Source organism: Nyctibius grandis, chromosome 1, assembly GCF_013368605.1.
Source record: "Nyctibius grandis isolate bNycGra1 chromosome 1, bNycGra1.pri, whole genome shotgun sequence".
Lineage (NCBI taxonomy): Eukaryota > Metazoa > Chordata > Aves > Nyctibiiformes > Nyctibiidae > Nyctibius > Nyctibius grandis.
In genome coordinates, this window is record NC_090658.1 from 124299422 (window position 1) to 124320733 (window position 21312).

Genomic DNA, 21312 nt, shown 5'->3' on the forward strand with positions numbered 1-21312 from the left:
AACAATCTCCTGGGCATTGTTTTCATGAACACAGTTTTGAAGGAATGTGTCTAAGTCATATCTTTCATGAGAACAATTGCTTTTTATTGCTTTTGCCTTAAATGTATTAAAGAAAGAACTCGAATACAGTGAGAAGTCCCATAATAAGAAAAACAGTTTGCAATATTTTTAGAATTGATTTTGGCTTTATTGTCAGAATGGACAATAACAGTGAAAAGAATTCTTCATGACATGTATGAATACCATAAATATTGAAAATTATTTTAGTTTCAACCTAGTAGAATAATCCATAGAGAAAATTTGAATTATTATTGCACATGCATTATTTAAGCAGTCATATATAAAAATCTAGTGAAACCAACTCATTCTGGACTTTAACATTGTTAGTGTCAAGTTTTTTTAAATCAGCCACGGTATGGAAGCATTACATGCAAGGATTTCCATATGATGGGGCTGTTTAAATTTACAGTCTAGGCGTTGCTACATGACCTTCCTCTGCAATATGACAGAATTCAGATACAGACTTGGACATTATTGCTCACTGATTGTTTTAAATTTAGGAAAACTTGCTTTTTCCACTGTTTTTTGTTTTACTGCTACAAGGAAATTCCAGTTCTGAAACCTTTGGAGCTTGATCTTGGTTGAGATTAATTATGAAGCCACTTCAGAGAATGAAGCACTTCGTTGATGTGCTCTTGTTCTTCTTTGTTGCTTAGCAGGTGGACTGCCACATCTTGATCCAGCTGCAATTCTCCAGCTATCACCATCCTTTACACAACTACCAAGCCTGCAATTCACCAATAATTGGTGTAACCAAGGTGAAGACTTTTGGCTGGTTACTAAATAAAGCAAGCACAGCAGAAACCAGCAACAAAAATGGATGCCATCAAGGTTAAGGGTGTTCTTGATAAAAGAAGGAAGACTCCCTGTATTGAAGGACATATCATAAATTTTTACAGTCCTTTGTAGTATTTCGTCTTTCATATTAATTTCATTTCTGGCTTATCTTGATTCATCTTTGGACAGTTGCTTCAAACAGGCTCTCTATTACAACAGGGAAATGGTTTCATCGGCATATAACTTAAGAAATATCTATCATTGCATGCATCCAAATGATTTTCCTCTATGGCGATGATATCTCATGGTTCCTTCTAATAATTTTACAGTTATATAAAGAGAACCTAATAAACACATCAAGACACTAAGACACAATTGCTCATGACCCTATTTTTATTCTGAAAGGAAGATTACAGTACACTCATTTATGTCAGTACACTTTGTTCAATTCACCAACTCCTTCAATATGTTTATAATGTCCTGTAGTTAAATGTGCTCAAAGGTACTACTGGGTATGCAACAGCGTGAGTACCTTTCCTCCAGGGTTCTTCAAGGAAGTTCTGCTAGATCACGGCAAGCAGCTTTAGTACTGTGTTACCCAATATCTTATTAAGACAAAACAAGATGGTGCTGTGGTGTTCTCAAACACTTTGTCCAAGAAGTACGGGAGAGGATAAAATATTTTTGGCAAAGCTATTTGTAGACTGATGATAATTTCTGAAGTGCACATTGGACTGATTTAATGTAGTACAGATTTTCTAGTTCAAATGGATTTTTCTTAAAAGTGATATCTGCGTTCCCCCAGAGCTTTTCTTTTTAAGCTTTCCACCACTGTTTTACTGCTTCATGAATGAGCCATATAAAAATTAAGCTGTTGTAATAGTACCATATCTTTAGTCACATTCCCTACTTCTAGAATTCAAAGAATTCTACACGATGTTCTGAAATTCTTTCATAATTTTGGCTCAAAGATTTTCAGAGTGAACTCTGCTGATATCTCAACACAAGTTAAGGCAAAACAGCTTAATGAACTATAGCTTTCTTAAAATATTCTGCAGAATATAATTTAAAGTTTTCCGCAGCAGCAAGGATCATAAATTTTGGGCTGTATTTGTAACAACTAAGTAGGCTGAAAGTAATTGTCTTACTGCTATTACAATTAATTATCCATATCTGTTCATATTTCCACCAACACCACCCAGTATTGCTCCCATTATGATTCTATCACTGTCTATATCTGACACTGAAAACACCTCATGAGATAGTATGAAAAGTGGTGTTTTCCTTGTTTCTTACTACTTTATACTAACGTCATGGGAAAATATTTATGGGAAAAATATAAGAAAAAAATACGTTAAAATAAAAAGCAACATCCATCCTTTCCTGGATTTTCAGCTTCTTTTTTCACTGGAGATATTATTTTCTGCTTTTTCCTAAGTGCAAAAAATCATCATTCAGGCATTATTGAGGACAAAAAAAAATGCATATTTGAAAAACAGATTAGGTGGGTAAAAATGAAAACAAGAATGATAAAAGAATTACAATTCATAACTTGACTAGTAATGTAAATTCTAATAATGAAGAATTACCTGAATTAATCACAATAAATAACAAACCCAAACCCTAGAAGTCTGTAGGACAGGATATAATGCAAATTATAACTAGGAAAGACCGAGAGAAAAATTTACTCTCTATTACAAAGTTTTCCTTCTCTTTTTACTGTTAGTGACCATGTAAAATCTAACTTCCCTAGAAAATTGATTGTCATCTCATCCAGAGAGAGATAATTTTGGGGGTTTCTATGTATTTTTTTCAGAATTTCATGAAAGGTAACTACTTCTCTAATACCAGTTAAAGATATTTCAATAATTCAAACATATTACTGGGAAAAATTATATATATTTCTTGCATATCAGTATTCATTTCTAATTTCTATCATACCAGTAAACAGCTCTACATCTTCTGTTATACTGTACTTCTCTATTCCCTTTCAACTGAAAGTTCTCCAAGATGCATTTTTAATTAATTATTCATTAATGATTGTTATTTATTTTATTTATAGGTTTTTTATTTCTATTTCTCAAGCACTGTTCCTGAACAAAATAATTTTTTGGGGGGGGAAGGGGATTTTAAAATCTATTCAACTTTTACAGTTTTAAATTTAGTAGATCAAATGATGAATAACAACCAAATTCCAATGCACACTCTTGCCACTGACACATAAGGAAATGAAAGGAAAGGAAGTGCAATTTGGTAATAGTGGAAGTTCCTGAAACTCCAAGGCATCTTTCAAACAAGCCCTTGGGATCTTCCTGAGGGAATAACAAAGCAGAAGTACTGATGCATGCAGTTGAAAATAAATAGTTTAACATGATTGTTAGGATTGTTTCATACAGTAAATCAGTATATTGAAATAACTGTTAAAATAATAGTGAGCACAGATGGAACACGGCCATGAAAGTAGCCTAATGATTTAGAAAACTCAAGTAGTATGGCCTGATGACACGGAAAGTAGAATAACCCAACAGGCTAAATAAAATAAAAATAATAATAATAAAAAAAAATAAAATAAAAGAAAGGATTCCACTTCCCAGGAGTAAAAACATGACAAAGATCTAGGAATACAAGTGTTATTTAGACAAAGAATATGGATCAAATAAAGAAGTACTGGTGTGGGCAGTTAACAGTTGAAGAGATTAAAAAACTTGGATTTGTAATCAACAGATACAGAAAAATGGTGGACTGCAAAGAACAAAGCCTGGAATTGTTTGTCTTACTTGTCTAGTTTATTTGCTGCTTCTACTCTCCACAGCCCATGTGCTTTGCTCTCTCGTAAAATCCTCTCATGCACTTAAATAAACTGTACTTTATTATTCTGCAACAGACACTTGGGCTGATGTTATTACTCCAAATGAAATCAATGGGAGAGCTACCATGAGCTCAATGGGAAGAGAACCTATCCCAATCCCATAAAACACAGTGAAAGAATTAGCCCTGAGTCTGATCAATGCTTTTTCAAATCAGAACTCAGTGCAACACTCAATAGGTTTCCTGACTTGAGCAGGTTGCTAAGTGCAGGTTGTTTTTCACTCACAGAAGTAATACCTGGGCATTTCTGTGGTCTCTTAGCCATTCAAAGCCTTACCGTTATACTTTTTTATTCCCTCTACTATCTTGCAGGGTAACTTTTTCTCTGCTGAAGAGAGGTATCTTTCACCACTAAAAATATCCTGAGAAATAAATAGAAAATAAACTTAATCTTCATTATAGGAAGCTCTGCTGCATCAAGATGAAATTTTTCAATGAGGATATAATTCCAAATAAATCTTTAAGCAACATGCTCAACAGCAGAAGGGAAACTGATCTCATGATGAGTGGTCAAAAACACAAATGACATTCAGGCTTAAGTAATTCCTAGTATTTTTACAGTATTCTTACTACTCCAAAGAGAAAAGCAAGATCAACATTGAGCAGGTAATAGCACCCAATAGCAGAATAGACCTTGTTGAACTTCTGAAAAACTGACTTAGTCCATAAACAGAAGGCACTAGAGGAATTAACAGATCTTAACTGGTTTTCCTACATTTATTTACTGCGTGAATTGCTACGTACCAGATAGATGTGTGCAGATAGTCGCTTGTTTTGGTAGAATTCTAAATAAATTAATATTGAATTTTATTTAAAATATTTCTTGAATAATTGAATTCTTTGTGAGCTGCAGAACAAAAATATATAAAATGAGCTCTATATAAAAGCAGGGAGGAAAATGGGTCCTTTTAGTCCAGAAAATATAATTGTCCATCATTAAATATCAAATTCAAGGGTAACTCTGTGGTTCAGAAGTGATTAATATGTGAATTGACTGCTTCTGGTTCCTTTCTTTTTCCATTTCTGTGGGTTTTTTTCACAATTACCAATTATTGACAAGTAGCACAAAGATTTGGGGGGGGAGATGTGTCAAATACTATTTTCCTTAAATTTCTGAACCCTCAGAAGTTTCTTCTGCTTCCATTTCAGCTCCGTGTTTGCTACCTTCCTTTCCAAATAATTAGGCATCCAAACAAAATCATCTGTCTTTGCTTTGCTTTGGAAACAAAGAAATGGTAGACTGAAGTTGTTAAAGTGGCAGGTGATGCTTTACTCATGCAAGAATCTTTTCTGATAGGTCTTATTTACATACCTGTAGCTGTTAGCTATCATTATTAATACAGACACACACACACATATCTGCACACATACACATACAAAGCATGGAAACCCATTTGGGAACTAGTATTTCTAGAGTTTCTAATTCCAGAATTCCCATTTGTTTACTGCTTACTTTAAATAGATTATTTTAATTGGATGTTTTAGTACTTAATATATGTATTAGTACTTATATTTGTATAATAGGGCTAAGCTGTTTTAGGAGCATCATTTCATATCTGCACAGTGCTTCCAACAAATGTAGCATCTATTCAGCACTATTAAAAGTGTGTATTAATAAAAATGCTGGGGAAATATAAGATTCAGAGATCGTTATTTTTTTCCCACCTGCAGATGTTTTACCAAAAGATAGTATTCCTGCAGGATTTAATAAAATTCTTCTATATTCGTTTTGGGAGAATCAATGTATAACTTTTTTTGAAGTCCAGCTTAATACAACAAATTCACCCTGGTAAAAATACTGACTTTTTCATCCCAAGATTTTCAAGTCAGAAAGGTTTTTTTCAATAAACTTTTAATATTTTCATTTTTTCAAGTGGGTTCAGAAAAGTAAGTAATTTCAAAGTTTCTTACAGAAGATAATTCCACTGTTCAAACAGTTCGAAAGAAGTCAGGTTAATAGGCTTATAGAAGTTAATGGCTTATGTAAAAGTGAAGTTTAACTTAAAATTGCAATATCATCTCTTTGCATTAGTATTACCTTGTCAAAAAGTAGTAAATCTGTGTATGCATGACTTTTTAGGCAGAGTATAGAGTTACAGATTTTATATTTCTTTCCTTTAACCAGTTTTATACTGACTTCAGCACTTAAAAGCTTATCTATTTGGCTTCACTGGAGTTGCTTCTGAATCACACGCAGTTGATGTGACAGAAAAAAAATCAAGCTTGTCCTCTCAGGAAAGGATAAGAATTTGAGACACTAGGTGTGGTTTATTGTCCATCATTAGAGTCTTATGTCCAGATTCAGAAACAAAAGCATTTAGAGATAACCCACATGCCTTCACACTTTGTGACTTTCTGCTGATTACATTCTCCAGCATTTTTCCACTTCCACAGTAGCATCACTTAGATCAAATGACAACAGAGGTGGACGCAAGATATCAATCACATCTCTCCTCACATCCAATCAGCTGCAAGTGTCATGGTGTAATCAAACCAAGTGACACCACAAAGTAATTTCAGCTGCAGGCTTTGCCCACAGTGCTAACAAGACAGCATTCATGAAAAAAAAAAAAAAAAGAAAAAAATGCACTAAGATCATTTCCTTCAGGAAGGTGGATGATGGACATAGGCTGCAGGACTTGGTTTTGTTAGACCCAATTCCACCCCAAATAAACTCAGCAGCTTGCAACGTATCAGTGGTTTGTTTATTTCTCTGTCTCTGCTCTCTGTCGTATGGCAGTTGAAATGCTGAGAAGTCCAGAGCAAAGGGCGATGCTCAGTGGATTTATTTACACATGAGTACCCCCCAAAATACTTCTCCAGCTCACAGCCTTCTTAGAGCAGCAGTGCTTTGTCTGATCTGGAAACAATCCAAAAGTTACAGTATTTTCTCTTTTTATAAGAGATGATTCATCATAGCTGTCAAATTGTTTTTTCAACTAGAACCGAAATTCATTATGTCTTTCTTTTATGGCCTTTGTAAGGGGACATCGATATATTGAATAGTTAAACATCAAAGAACATTCATGTATTTGGTCCTTTGTATCTTCATTTTACTAATATAGGTGACTGTCCAATCCCCTGGGGCCTGAAAAGGCCCAGTTGTGCTTTCAGTGTCCAAAAATACCACAAAAGAAAGAATGGAAGAGATATAACTGTACGAAAATGCCATTGGAGCAACAGTAATGCCTTTCTGCTCCTGTCCAAGCCTAAGGTAAAACAAGTCCAGCTTGAGCCATGTCCAGGACTGGAGAGTGGAGATCTGTGGCTCACAGGCTATGGCTAAGCCAACCCAAGTTAGACCCCTTCTGCCAGCAGGCAAAAATGAAAATCCATTTTCAGAAATATTGCTCAGCCTAACTCAAAACTTGGGAAAAAGGGTAATAAGAGTGACTCAAAGTTTTTCTTCTCATATGGCTCTGAAGATTCAGGCAGACACAGAGAATGGTCTGAACATAACATTCAACTTAAGTTCCATCAAGAAACCAAAATGTTACATTTGACTCAAGAATGTAAATTTTTTTGCTTTGACCCAGATACCTGGAAAACATTTTTTTTTTCCTTGAGGTTCTCATTCCGTTAGAAGATTCTATATGTTGTCTTCTTACTTTATTTCAGAAAAGAAAACACACTGGAGATATCATCATTTCACACAAACTGGAAATTCCAAGCTTCAAATTGCTGGATAAATACTCTCTCACAATAGGGTGGGGAACACAACAGTAGCTGAGTGTTGTGTAAGAAACATATATTCATATAAGCAAGCTGTGAAATTATAAATCTCCATTTTTTATTTTTGTTTTTCATTTTGATCTTGTTTTTTGTTTTTAATCGGGGCACTACCGAGGAGTATTTTCAAAAACAGTGTTGGAAAAGAAATGTTAGGAAGTAGCTATTACAAAGGATTGTTGTCTTCAGGCAGGATTAAATATGTCATTGCCCTTGTAACAAGAGTATATCCCCAGTGTCTTGGCCAAATTCCAATTTGAGAAATTGCATTCTGCCTACCTAAATTTTCTCAGCAGTTGGAATGGATATTATATTAAGCAATATCATCCCTTGTTAGGGATCTGGTAAATAACACCATCCTTTTCCTTTTTGGAAAGCAATGCTCAGTGTTGCTCAAAGGTGTTAGCAGCTGCCCTTGAGAGGTGCTAGGCACTGGAGCTCAAGGAGAATGACGAGAACTGAACTCATCCCAGGAAAGGTTCAACATTTGCAGGATCAGGCCCATGAAGCAATTATTTTTTTGTGCCAGTGAAGGCTGCATGTCATCTTACATAGAGGAATTGAAATGATTCTTGTTAACATGGGGCTTTTATATATACAATTACAGCAAAAAATACAGAGCACCTTGTGGGTCCTCTGTCCTTAGATCGTTAAGACCCACTAACCAGCCAAACAAATAAGCAATTCAAACAGCAGTCTTTACTGGATGCTCAGATGATAGATACACATAGCAAATGGGAGTTGTAGGAACAAAATATTATGCCCATGAAAGAGCATGTGCATCAGTAACCCATGATGTGGAACACTGTACCACTCACTTGGAATTAGTTTGTAGAAATAGCAATCAGTGTCTCCGTACAGTGTTGCATACATATTCATTTAGCTTTCAGTCTTCAGTATCTCATACACACATACAAACACACACACACACATATATATACGCAAACACTTCCTCTATTTTTCATCCTTCAAAAAGACTCCTTGACTGGAAAAAATAAATAAAGTCAGTTCATTCGATTCTTTTCATTGGAAAATGCAAAAAACTGCATTTAAATGGTTAAGAACAAAAATAAGATTCCTTTCTAGTGGTTTTTATCTTCAAATTCAGGTACCTGAATGATGCTGCACAGATGGAGACACTGGCAGACTGAAGGAGACTTTTGCTGTCTCCTTTGTGGGCTAAATAAGGGAGTCAGTCACCAAACACACTGCGTGGATACCTGGAGGAGAAAACAGTGACCTCGTGTGAAGGGTTGATGCCTCCACATGGGTTCCCAGGTGCTTAGTCCCCTGCTAATGTCTGTCAGTATGGTCCAGGCAAATCCATATTAACAGGTTAAGACCACGTGATTTAGCACAAGGTGACAAAACCAGAGTTCCTCCAGTAACTTTTCAGAGAACTCCTCGCTATGCCTACCACTCCTCTGCAACTTTCTACAGCCTCTTTCTGCCTGTCATTTGCTGGCCTGTCTCTGTCACAAATCGTTGTGCCTTTTCAGGAGCCCTCCCAAGGCAGATATTTGAAGCAGTGAAGGTCTATACATTTAGCCTGTTTCTTCCATGGGAACTTCCTTATGTTGCTAATGATTGCCCCTGTCTAGGAAAGCTGGATGAATCCCACAACCAAATCTATGAGTTGTGTCTAAGAGAAAACAGAAGCCTAATCCACTGACCACATTCTGCTCTGTCATACCACACGCTTCTCTCTCACCTGCATATGACATTCTCCAGTTCCTACAAGGACACAAAGAATTTCACCTCATCTGATTACAGACACCCAGTAGATGGATGTCTGATAGTTGCTAGTCATTCTGGACTACTTCATAGTAGGAAACCGTGTGGAAGAAGAAACCCAATGAACAGATGGTAACCCTTTAATTACAACACACAAAAAAAGAGTGGGATGAAAAGTAAATTTATAGGCTTGCAGTGCGTTTTAAAAGTTGAAAAGCTGTCATTTTTCTTCAGAATCAAACCAAAAGTTTTGAAATTTTACATGGACTGGAACATTCATAGGAGATTAATTTGGAGTAGACTGAAATAATATATGCTAACATTAAAATGAAATAGATTTATTTTTAAAGGATATTCTAAAGAGAAAGATTAAGCTAAAGAAACTAATTAAACCAAAGATATCACACCATCTCCTTCTATGACAAAGTGACCCGCTTAGTAGATGAGGGCAGGGCTGTGGATGTAGTCTATCTAGACTTCAGTAAGGCATTCGACACTGTCTCCCACAGCATCCTCCTAGACAAACTGGCTGCCCGGGGCTTGGATGGGTGGACTCTTCGATGGGTTAAAAACTGGCTGGATGGCCGAGCCCAGAGAGTGGTGGTGAATGGGGCGAAGTCCAACTGGCTGCCGGTCACTAGCGGTGTTCCCCAGGGCTCCGTTCTGGGGCCGGTGCTGTTCAATATCTTTATAGATGATCTAGACGTAGGGATTGAGTGCACCCTCAGTAAATTTGCAGATGACACCAAGCTGGGTGGGAGTGTTGATCTGCTGGAAGGTAGGAAGGCCTTACAGAGGGATTTGGACAGGTTAGATAGATGGGCTGAGACCAACGGCATGAGGTTCAACAAGAACAAGAGCCGGGTCTTACACTTCGGCCACAACAACCCCATGCAATGCTACAGGCTGGGAGAAGAGTGGTTAGAAAGCGGCCCGGTGGAAAGAGACCTGGGGGTGCTGATCGACAGCCAGCTAAACATGAGGCAGCAGTGTGCCCAGGTGGCCAATAAGGCCAATGGCATCCTGGCCTCTATTAGGAATAGTGTAGCCAGCCGGTCTAGGGAAGTGATCGTCCCTCTCTACTTGGCACTGGTGAGGCCGCACCTTGAATACTGTGTCCAGTTCTGGGCCCCGCACTTCAAGAAAGATGTTGAGGTGTTAGAGCGAGTCCAGAGGAGGGCGACCAAGCTGGTGAAGGGTCTGGAGGGTCTGACCTATGAGGAACAGCTGAGGGAGCTGGGGTTGTTTAGCCTGGGAGAAGAGGAGGCTCAGAGATGACCTTATTACAGTCTACAACCACCTGAAGGGAGGTTGTAGTGAAGTGGGAGTTGGCCTCTTCTCCCAGGCAACTAGCGATAGGACAAGAGGACATAGCCTCAAGCTTCTCCAGAGGAGGTTCAGGTTAGACATTAGGAAGAATTTCTTCTCAGAAAGGGTCATTAGACATTGGAATGGGCTGCCCAGGGAGGTGGTGGAGTCACCGTCTCTGGATGTGTTTAAGAAAAGACTGGACATGGCACTTAGTGCCATGGTCTAGTTGACATGGTGGTGTCAGGGCAATGGTTGGACTCGATGATCCCAGAGGTCTCTTCCAACCTGATTGATTCTGTGATTCTGTGAAAGAAAAGAAAACATCTCATTTAGAAGATTTTAGAAAGGTGAGGAAAAAAATGTCAAATATTTTAGTGTTTTAAAAGTCATTTTCACCTTTAATATTATATTTAAATTAGTTCACTGAAATATGAAATTGAATTAGGCTTCTAAAGGCAGATAGTGCTATTTTTATAGTATTCAAACTTACTTTTTTCATTTTAGAGATAATTTTATGAATTCTTATACCTAAAGATGGACAGAGGATAAGACATATAATATGACATAACAAGAACACATGATTTAGTAGATTAGACTTGTGTACATCTTGCTGCTTTGATTAAATCTTCTCTTTTATGTCACATTAGTATCTCATTCTGGTAGATGGATGGCATGTTGAGGGTGCAACCAAGCAAAAGAAGAGTAATGTAACTTGGACAGCTTGAAAAGCACAGAGGAAAACATAGTTTTGGGAGCAGAACCAAGGAAGAATATTTGTAACCCAAGACGATATTTAACATTGAATTGACAACCTTCACCCTTTTGTAGTATACTGTTACAGATGCAATAAAACACAGCTTCACACATAATCCCAAGGAATCTGGAGAATCAGAAAATTAATGAATAGTTTAAAGAGAAATGAAAAAGGACAGAAACATATAATACTCTGAAGCAGGTACTCTCAGTGCATAGTTGCTGCATATATGAACTGGAGCTCACTCTCTTTGTTTTGTTTGGGTTTTAGGAAGGTGATTTGTGATGTTGCAGTTCCAACATTGCTTTCTCCTAGTGAGGGAAAAAGTAATTTAAAATAAAAACTCAAATCCTGTGTTAACATGCATGGATACCTATGAATGACAGTCGCACGGACTAAACCTGACTTCCTGAAACGAGTAAGAGATTTCACTGATCCCATAAGAATATTGCTCATATTGAAACTTTTATTTAGCCAGTTTTGATTAAAAAGTGTTGACTGTGAGTTTCTGATAAACTTTTTTGCATAGCTATTAGAATTCTTGATGTGTATAATTCTTTAGTAGCTGTTCACAGTCTACTCTATCGTGAGGATCCTCTCATGCTCTTAGAAGCTGAATGCCAAAGTTCATGGAAGAGATTTGCTCAGCGGCTGGACAATCACATTTTAACAATGAGTGCGAGACTGTGAGTCTGAAATTACATAGCACAATATGCCAGATAAAAAAGAAAATCTCTGCCCTCAATGGCAAAAATGGACACATAAATTATTAATGTGGGTGCCAAAAATGCTGGAGGTGAAAATCAGAAATAATAGTAATGTTTAGATACCTCATTCGTATTTGAGACCACTGGAAGTTATAGAGTTCTGAGGACATAACCAGAAAAGCCTGCCTAATAACCCTGTTAGGAACATGTGAACCTTAGAAATAAAGCCCCAGCTCCAAAAATTTAATTCAATTTTTTAATCGTTCCCCCCACACACACCAGGAACTTGAATCCCAGAAGTATATGATTTATAAAAGGATCATTATAAAAATGATTTGAGTTCAGTCACTGTTCTCCTTTCACTGTTGTTATTCCGCTCATGGCTATGTCACCTAGAGGGACTGGAAAACAGAACAGACCAACCCTACTGAAACAAGTAAGTTTCAGTCATTAAAAACAGCAGCTACATATTTGCCAAATACAAATACTTGCAGTGTGTGAGATAGAACCAGTCATTCATGGAGGAATGTGTGAGGCTAAATAATGTAATTGCTATATTATAATATACAGGTCTTCACTGTGGCATGACAGCCTACATGGAGTCTCAACCACACAGCAGGACTAATTAAGAAGGCAGACGAAGACTAGTGCTAGCAAAAATTGCGATAAAGGCATCACTTTTTTTCCATCCGCCTTTTCTTACAGCCAATGGGAAGAGAAAAATTCACAGTGTGCTCCACATTAGCATGCTAAGAGAAAATTCATTCCCATTACTACATGGTGGGTGTGCATCCATGGCTAAAGTTAGTATGAGTGCTCACCATTAATTATATGATTCTCATCCCACAGCTGTGTGAAGCTGTGTGATCAAGATTTCATCCATAAGGTGAAATTCACCCCTGTAGACAAAGCTGGATCTTACAGATCATACAGCACAAGCATCCTACTTATATCTTCAGAATTTACATTCAGTAAATGTATTATTAAAACTCCATTATGTGAAAATTCTGCAATCAGTGTAATTTGGGGGCTTGAATCTTCATTTTTTGTGTACTGAGCTCAACAAGTGGGAGATGTACGTGCAAATGGAGGAAAGTTTATTCTCTTGAAAACAGTATATCTAGGATTCATTTCACCTAACTTTAAAGGTTTTCAAAAGTTAAGTATCTAGAGTGGGATTTATTACTTCATGTCACCTAGACAGTAAAAAGTAGGTAAAACCAATCTCTTCTTAAAAGTGCCTATTTCTCTTCAGTGGCTATTGATGGACCCTGGAGTGACCAGCTCAGATGGACATGTCTGGCACTAGAGATGGCTGTAGCTGGTTGAGATGACTATGACAGTAAGGCTGTCTCTACCATCTACCTATTTCTCTCCATTATCCATTGAAAGTTCTTAACTAAAAAGTCCAGGGTAGACAGTAAGTTTTCACACAGAGTTTAATTCATTTGTTTAAATAAGGGTATCCAAAGACATTTGAATCTTTTAACAGTATCTGAGATATCTGAATGTTGCTGGCAGACAGGATACAGGACTTGTAGGAGACCTGTGCTCACCTGGAACAGCAGTTGTAAATCAGGCAGAGAATCTTTGAGTGTCTCAATTGTCAGTAGGTGCCTATGTTTGAGGAACAGGCTGCCCAGGGAAGTGGTTGAGTCACCATCCCTGGAGGTGTTTAGAAGATGTGTAGATGTGGCACTTATGGACATCGTTTTGTGGTGGACTTGACAGTGTTACGTTTATGGTCAGACTCGATGATCTTGAAGGCCTTTCGACCTAAATAATTCTATGATTCTAAGTGTATTGAGCTCTTAAGAGTTAAAAGACATGAGTCTCCTCATATGTGTAAATGATATAAAGTGCCACTAATACAACATTACTTCCTCAAGTTTTATTTTATGCAAACATGCGCATTGATGGTATTTCAAAAGCACTCAGTTAAAAAGCCTTTCTTAAGGTAAAGTTCCTTTAAACAAGTGCAACCTGAAACTTGCACACTTGTTTATCAATACAATTTTGCATCTTCATAACCAAGTATAACCCAGTAAAACATTATCAGCAGTATTAAAAATGTCCTTTATTTTTCTGATGTTAACCTGCAAACAGTACCACCATAAAGGCTGGGGCCCAGCAAATACAGCTGGGTAGTGAACCTGTCTCATGAAAAGAGTCTGGAAAGCCAGGACCTCGTGCTTTGCTTATGTCCAGTCCTGTCCAGGTTGTTTCTAGGTGTACGAGTCAACCTTCAGGTGGCTCCATGTGGATCAGTAAGAAAGACATGCAAAGCTATATGTCCTCCATCCTGCGTATCTCTTTTCCCAGTTGCCTACATGCACACTGTTATTTCATGGTGCTGGGTTGCTTTCCCCTTCCATCTCCCAGCAGAACTTTTGCTATAGGCTCTTTTTTTCCAGCTGATCCCTGGGTAGAGGAGAAGTTTTCAAAATACTGTGGCTTTTAAAAGCTCTGTCACGTATTATCCAACATTAGAATGAATTTCAAAGGACAGAATAATATCTAGAAAATAGGATATATAGTGATAAGCCACAAAAAGTATTCTAAGAAGCAGAAGAAATACATAGGAAAAGGTATCACTGAGTAGCTACAGTTCTTAACTGCAGACAACGAGGCTGTATCAACTAACTTTCATTGAAGACCTTGACACCATCTTCAGTTGTTCACTGGATGACTCTGAAATACGCGACTTAAACTAAGACACTAACACCGATGGCCACAGCAGGAGAAAGACTCCTAAGCAATGAGTTCAAAACTTTTAAAATGTTTCAGGTCTTTTTGAAAGTAAAATATCACATCTATTTATCATTAAAAAATAAATTTTTATCTGTTGGTGCGATCAATCCCCTGAAAACAGCTGGAACTCAGGAAGCAGATAAAAAGACCTAGGTAAACAAGTAGAGCTAAACTGTAAATATAGGGTACATTAATATGAACAAATAAATGAGGCCAAAATCCATTTCACTTAAGAAAAGACAACTAAGTCACCTAAGGAGCTTATTTGGCCCATTTCTCTTTACTATATTTCATTAAAATGTAAAATCTTTGTAAAAATGTAAAATATGAACATAAAAGTTACATTTTATAAAAATTCAGCAAAAAGAAGTATATCCGGCTGGGTCAGACTTGACATGCAACATAACTCATTAACACTCTCATAAACATTGCTTATCTTGTTTGAATATTTGATTATTTAGTTCATCATAATAAAATACTAACGATTAATCTTAGCAACGATTTAATAAATAGATACTGAAAAATGATCCTGATTAAATTGTGTTTTGTTCCCTATAAATTCAATTAAATTCATGAACAGATATACGTAGTATACGTATAACAAAGACATTACTGATTTACAGTCAACTTTAATACATTCATACTCAAAAATATTTTTTTTTGAGAATCAGAAGATTGTTTTCTTTTTCTCTAGCTGCCTGTGGTAGGTTGACCCTGGCTGGACACCAGGTGCCCACCAAAGCCACTCTATCACTCCCTCCTCAGCTGGACAGTGGAGAGAAAATATAACAAAAGATTTATGGGTTGAGATAAAGAGAAGGAGATCACTCAACAATTAGCATCACAGGCAAAACAGACTCGACTTGGGGAAATTAGTTTAATTTATTACAAATCAAAATCAGAGTAGGGTAATGAGAAAATAACAACCAAATCTTAAAAACATCTTCCCCCTACCCCTTCCTTCTTCCTAGACTTAACTTTAATCCCGATTCCTCTACCTCTTCCCCTGCAGTGGCAGAGGGGGATGGGGAATGGGTATTGCAGTCGGTTTATCACACATTGTCTCTACCACTCCTTCCTCTCACGGGGAGGACTCCTCGCACTCTTAGAATCATAGAATCATAGAATGGTTTGGGTTGGAAGGGACCTTAAACATCATCTAGTTCCAACCCACCTGCCACGGGCAGGGACATCTTCCACTAGACTAGGTTGCTCAAAGCCCCATCCAACCTGGTCTTCAGCACTGCCAGGGAGGGGACATCCACAGCTTCTCTGGGCAACCTGTTCCAGTGTCTCACCACCCTCACAGGAAAGAATTTCTTCCTAAGATCTAATCTAAATCTACTCTCTTTCAGTTTAAAACCATTCCCCCTCGTCCTATCACTACATGCCCTTGTAAAAACTCCCTCTCCAACTTTCCTGTAGGCCCCCTTCAGGTACTGGAAGGCTACTAGAAAGTCTCCCTGGAGCCTTCTCCAGACTGAACAATCCCAACTCACTCAACCTGTCTTCATAGGAGAGGTGCTCTAGCCATCTGATCATCTTCGTGGCCCTACTCTGGACTCATTCCAATAGCTCCATGTCCTTCTTATGTTGGGGGCCCCAGGGCTGGATGCAGTACTCCAGTTGTGGTCTCACGAGAGCAGAGTAGAGGGGCAGAATCACCTCCCTCAGCCTGCTGGTCACACTGCTTTTGATGCAGCCCAGGATACGGTTGGCCCTCTGGGCTGCAAGCACACATTGCCGGCTCATGTTGAGCTTCTCATGAACCACCACCACCAAGTCTTTCTCCTCATGGCTGCTCTCAGTCCATTCTTCGCCCAGCCTGTATTTGTGCTTGGGATTGCCCTGACCCACATGCAGGACCTTGCACTTGGCCTTGTTGAACTTCATGTGGTTCACAAAGGCCCAGCTCTCAAGCCTGTCCAGGTCCCTCTGGATGGCATCCCTTCACTCCAGCATGTCAACCGCACCACACAGCTTGGTGTCGTTAGCAAGCTTTCTGAGGGTGCACTAAATCTCACTGTCCATGTTGCCGACAAAGATGTTAAACAGGACTGGTCCCAATACCGACCCCTGAGGAACGCCACTCATCACTGGTCTGCCCTTGGACATCGAGCCATTGACCACCACTCTCTGAGTGCGACCATCCAGCCAATTCCTTATCCACTGAGTGGTCGATCCTTCAAATCCATGTCTCTCCAATTTAGAGACTGGAGAGACAGTGTAAGTTAACATTTATATAAATTCCATTTTATGTGTCTCAGAAATGTGTTCCTTGAGTTAAAATGAAGATGCCTGTCATCTCTATGTAGAAATCAGCACAACCTATGGAGCTGGGAAGCCTCTCTATTGTCAATTGTATTTCCAAAAGCACTGTAATATTCCCGGATCATTCTTCCCTTTTATTTGACTGTTAAAAATATTTTTGCCAATAATCCTTTACCTTTGGTCAGACTGCATATTTCTAATAATAAGAAAAATTGATTTGTGGAAATATTCAGCATGTTTGTGTGTACAATGGTAACATACAGACTAGTAAGATGGTCTGAAGGAGCCTGGCAAATATGAGAAAGATCCAAGTACATTTCAGAAAAAGGGACTAGAGACTTGATGTCCAATCAATGTCACCACTTTTAAGCCAGGTTCAAAATATGGCAGAAAGTTAGAAAGTTCAGTGGACATTAGTCTGCAAAAATGCCTTGTGCTTACCAAAGAAATCCCAGGTTTCCTCATGCCAGGTAAGGAGGGTCTTAAATCACTATAAAATCATGTAACATCATTCAGGCTGTATTCATGACTCATTTTAACACATTCACGCTCCACCCATTTCACACAGTTACTAGAAAGTTGACTTACAAGTTCTAATGAGTTTCCTGGAAAATGTGTGATATACAGTATCTCGAAGTTCCAGCACTGTATAAGCATAGTTACCAAGCCTGTTTTGGTTAGAATGATGACCCAATTAGAACTTTGCTTGAGGAAAGAGAGAAAGCCTAGAAAAGTTTCGATTCTTTCTTAGCATTCTTTTACTGAGAGAAAAGCAGAAGATGAAATACTAGTGCTCAAATTTTCAGCAATGCAAAATCCATATTAGCAAAGATAAGCTAATGAAATCCAATGGGACACACATTTTCATACTTCACTAAAGGGGAGGAATTTCTATTTAACATGATGATTCTATGCCACTAAAGAGTTTTTGTGCCAAAACAGAATCTCAGCCTTGCTCAGCAGTGGAGCTCCAGTGGAGCTCCAGTGGAGTAGTTCCAGAAAGCTTTCAGGAATCAGACATAATAAACTCAACACGTTCGAGCCTAGACTATGGCAGTGAGAATTCCTGAAAAACACTGAGCTGCATCTCTACCATATGCCTGAAACTTGAGCCTAGGGAGGAAGGAGGGAAGAGCAACAGTGGCAATTTCTGTATGCCAGTGCTACCAGCAATGTTCAACTTGCTTTGCTGCTTGCAAATAAGGAAGAGCCATTGTGCCCAGGACTGTAGATGAAAGCTTCGGAAGCCTGAGTTTGGGATCAAGAGGAAGGCTGGAAGGTAGACAGCAGGGTAGGTCCTGGTTTGGGTCCCCCAGTTCAAGAAGATTGTTAGGAAACTGGAGAGGGTCTATGCAGGGCTGACAAGTTGTTAGGACCTCACGGCATGTACAAGAAGAGGTTGGTGGACATGGGCTTGTTAAGCCTTGTGAGGAGGAGGGCAAGGCTAGTAATTGTATTGCCCTCAAAATCCATTTCTGATTCCTGAATAGGATCTCAAGAAGGTTACAGAAGAAAGAAGCACCCGCAGAACATTAACCAGATATTACACTAGGCTCACAGCCCATTGACTAAGCCAATTTTTGATCAAAATTTTCAAATTAATATTTTTTAAGAAGTATTACTTAAAGCTATATTTTTAAGAAGTGAAAAAGTGGTCTTTTTGTGTACCATTTGTCATCACCTTCATTTGCTGATGGACTGTGAGTAATTCCTGTGCTTCTGAACATCAGAACCCTATGGATTTATGTACTTAAAGCTTTTTAAAAGATGTTTTACAAAGTTCCCAGAAGATATTTGCATTCACTAAAATAGCTGTGAGGGGGTTGCTCCCCACATTAAGTAGCTTTTCTAAGCATATATTTGTTCTGCCTCCCTTTCCTCTTGCAGATTATCTATTTTCTAGCTACGAACTAAAAAATCATCACTGTTTTGTGTTTGGATTTTATGGTGTTTTATCACAGCAGAGGCAGACAGTGTGATAAGCACAGGGCAGACATTCTACTCGAGCATTATGTTGATTCAAGTAGCTTCAGCAACCTGGGATGTGACAATATTCCCAGTATTCCATTTTGTTACTTAATAAAGAGTCAATATTTGACACTGACACTCAAAATTTTCAGATGTTACCTGTTAATAGCAGCAACAAAGCAAAGATACTGTCTGCAAGACAAATACAAAAGCATGCCACATTCTCTCTTCAACTGCTTTAAGATTCAACAGTGCAGGTCGCTGATCACCAGCATTTGTGGATTTCTGTTGTGGCACACTTTTGTAAAGAAATATCAGTGAGAATGTGTGCTTCAGTTTCACCAAAATCTGTGATACCCAAGAATCTAATTTAAAACCCAAATGCCAGCCTCTGGTGAATGTGAGTTTAGGAATCTTCATTGACTTTTAACATACATTTGAAGAAATATGTGGCTGGTGAGAAAAGAAGAAATTTTATATAAAGTCAATTAATCTTTTAGAGAAAATACATTAGATGACATCTTTTATTGTGGTGCACAAAGTTCAAAGCTTCATTTCCATTATAAATCTTACGTTTAAGTATATTATAAGCCAACTGTGAATTGACACAATGAAGCAATGGCATTACACTCTCTTTGTTTTATTTACAGTTCCAAATACAGAGAATCCTTCAAGGATATGACTTGTAAAACTATTTATCCTCCTTTCAAACACAAAAATCTTACCTGTTGGACTCACAATGAAAGGGAAAAAGGCCATCTTCCACCCAAAGAAGTGGAAATTTTACCAATTAAATTCCAAAGTTCTACAGTCAATTGCAACCTGAAATACTAGTTAGCTGAGATTCCTCTGCCCAAAGAGTACTACATTTGTTATTAGACTGTGCTCAGCCATTGAAAAGAAAAAAAAATCCCACTCCCCAGAATGAAGGAGAGAGTGAGTTTTAATAAAACATCCATTAAGGCTCTTAAAGAGAAGGCAGCCAATGCAAAAAGAGAAGCAGGTGCAATGCTGGTCCTCAGGAGACTGAGCAGATAAACCCACAGAAGTAGCTAATTTGTATTTGTTGAAGATAAGTGTCTGAGAAAGCGAAGTTATTTGTAGCAGGGCATCATCAGGAGAATTTGAACACTATATGTCAAAGGGAGAAGAAACAGTCTTGCTTAGCCTTTTTCTCTTGTTTCTGGCAAAACAAAAATTAGACCAGTGAACCAACCTTACCAGTCACTAAGAGCAGGAAACAATTTGCCTGAATTTGTCTACCTGGATGTTAAATGACCAATTTTAATTAGTTGTTTATTTCCTTCCCAGGTCAATAAGGCAGGATAGGCAGCACCAGCGAGTTACCTTTCTGTCCTTGACAAAGTATTAAGGTAGGACTAATCTCCTTCTGGATGATATCTTCCCCCTTTAAGCAAATAGAGCCCAGGAGAGTAGTTTAGATGGTTTAGTCTAAACTTTAGTAGTTTAGACACTTTTAGATGGTTCATATTAACTTGAGAACACAAGAACAAGACCAGCAGTTCAGACAGTGCCCAATATCTGGTCTTCAAAGTGACCAACAGCAGATGGCAGAGAAGCCACAAAACACATGCAATAATACCTACCCAAAATTCTCCTGACCTCAGAGACAGTGTTTCTGCGTTTAATAGCCCACAATGTATTTGTTTTCCATGAAGCTGAGTATGACAAACACCGCTGTGAGTTCACACAAGGGAAAGCACCGCTTTCTCCTAGATATTACCAGGAAAGATAGCCACCAAACTTGTCTTGTTTACTTCTTTCCTTCCTGTGATAGTAAATGCGTACAACTTGTGTTTAGCCAACGACTGCCACCCACTCCTTTTCACGGATCTAAAGGCATGTCATTCAGTAATGGAAAGGTACAGGTGCAAATAATTTATTCTTACTTTTTTCCTGATAAGACAAAAATGCACTCCATCTCATTTTCTCACTTAGAATATTCTTTCTCATCCTTCTGGACTGGATGCCTCAACCTCTGAATGAGCACCTAACCTCTGTCATGTTTTCTTTTCTACAAATCACTTGCATCTCTATTCATACCTTCCACTATCAAAATAATCTTACATGGAATTTAAGCACATTAATTGTAGAGAGCAGTTCTGCTCACTTACTGTCGGAGACAACATGGCTCTAGTGGTACTTACTATCTATATTAGATTATATGTTTCACAAGAGTTCTAAACCTCAACTCCTTTCCCCAGTTTGAGCTGTAGTGGTGCCTATATTGTAATGCAACTCACCAGCAGCTGGAAAGCACCTAAACACAAGCTAATCCTGCACAAATTATCCTTAATACACATACAGAGCACTGAGTTCAACTCAAAATCAGCCAAGCAAAGAATCTTCCGTATAATTTTC